Source organism: Pteropus vampyrus, unplaced genomic scaffold (genome assembly GCF_000151845.1).
Source record: "Pteropus vampyrus isolate Shadow unplaced genomic scaffold, Pvam_2.0 Scaffold21, whole genome shotgun sequence".
Lineage (NCBI taxonomy): Eukaryota > Metazoa > Chordata > Mammalia > Chiroptera > Pteropodidae > Pteropus > Pteropus vampyrus.
The window spans coordinates 6,234,362-6,236,488 of record NW_011888802.1 but is presented as its reverse complement, the minus strand read 5'-3'; positions in this window follow the sequence as shown (position 1 = coordinate 6,236,488).

Below are 2,127 nucleotides of genomic sequence, written 5' to 3'. Positions count from 1 at the left end.
TTAATCAATCTAAATAAAAATAAAATTTATACAATATAATTAATCTGATCAGCAGAAATCTGGTGAGGTCTCATTAACAGTTAGTAAGATGATGTGTCATTGGAAACAACCCTTGAGGGATGTGTGGGGGTGAGTGGGAGGTAAAAGGGGTGGGGACATCAAAGCACTTTCGTTGGTGGCTTTTCTTTCAGTCTCCAAATCTAACCATTCCCTACTTTCTACCCCAACAGTGTAAGAATAAGTATACACATCAGAACTATTCAAACCATGCTATCTTTTTCTATTATTAATCCATATCCTTAATCACTATGTGAGAAGATAGATGAGATGCAATAAAATTCAGTGTGTTTATAAACTATAATTAGATGTTCAAGAAACTATGGGATATTAATGAACAAGGTTTATTTTATTGCAGCATCAGACCAAGAATACATGCAGCAGAATCAAGCGAGTAATAAAATTTATTATAAAATCTAATACAAATCCAGAGATGGGAGCAATTGTGCTTCTCCTAGAAATGCTACAAGTAAATTTAGTTTTTTTGTTTGTTTCTTTGTTTTCTTTTAGGCCATGAAGATTATGTCTTCTGTTGCAGCTCTTATGGTTCTAAAGAAACGAAGTATATCTTAATTTTAACAACAACAACAACAAATTCATTTTTCAGGACCTCTTTGTATCAATGTAAACACTGAATTTAAGGTAAACTTTTAGGTCTGTTACATTATCATAAGGCTTGATATCACTGTGGCTGAATATAGCAACTGTCATTTTTAACCATTCACGGATATGAATGATTGCCCTTTGGCTAGTTAGTAATGAGTATCCTTGTTTGAAAAATCTGGCACTAATTTACATTACTATCTTTAAGGCCATGAACAAAGATTTAAAATGTAACTTAGTGGGAGGATAAATTTAGCCTCCTATTTTATATTATCCAAGTTCACAAGAGAGCTGTGATTTTTAGAATTGCCTTTCCCCAGCATAGGAAAAATTAAAATGGCATTTCTCAAAACAATAAATAGGCACACATTTAAAACTGTATTCATATACTTTCATTTTACTTTTATGGAAGTGAAAATGAGCATGTGATTATTTAACTTTAGGAATGGAGGAAATGACACAGAAGAAAAAGTGGTTATATTTAAAATAGCACCTGGCTAGCACTGTTTTATCCTATCACGTGTGTCTCCTAGAATTATTATCTGAATTTATTGTCAGAATCTGGATTGATTACCACAAAGTATAATAACAGAACAAAAGACTTTTTTTCATCTGCAGAATTGCACACTTAATTTTATAACAAATATAGTCACTAAATATAGTGAAAATGTGATAGTTAGATATAAGATGGAGATAAAGATAAAAGAAAAAAAAACCTCCCCTCCCCCCAAAGTACATATTCTCAGAAGCGAAATACAAATATTACTGTGAATGCTGAGAGGAGACTTATTTCTAATCTTGATTTTACATTAAAACATCTGTGAACCTTAGTGAACTTGAGTTTTGATTTTGAAGAGCACATGGAATTGGGAGAAAAAGAGGGAAAATCTGGAAGCAGCCCAAAATTCAGGGTTAAATAAAAACTTCCACATGAATATGAACCATAAAAGTCTAACTTCAAATAAGGATAAATTAGAAATAAATTCATCCTATAAAATAATCATCAAAGAGAATGATACTGCCTGAAAACTGGTGCTGGGTGGAGGCAACAAGTTCTCAACTTAGAATAAATGCATCTGTGTTCCAAATTCAGACTACCTATGTTATCCAAAAATGTTCAAGCCACAAAATGTGTCCGTGAACCAAAAGTCATCAACTATCAGTCTTTACCTTCAAAAAGAAATCAGTGAGAGATTACAACTCTAGCCACCAATAAGAACCATGCCCCTTCCCCTGGCTAATCAGTTCTTACCTAATCCTATCATCATCTATCTATTGTTAGGTAGTTAGGTATGAGCTACAGGAGAGAAGGCCCAGCTCTGTAACCATAGAAACCTCCCTTGAAGGCTTTCCTTAAGGACCTCCCAGATATACCTCACTTTTAGAGTTACAAATTACCCCAAATTCTAGAGCACAAAGGCCATAAAAGCTGCTGGCTAAACCAGGTACAAACACCTGCACAGAAGG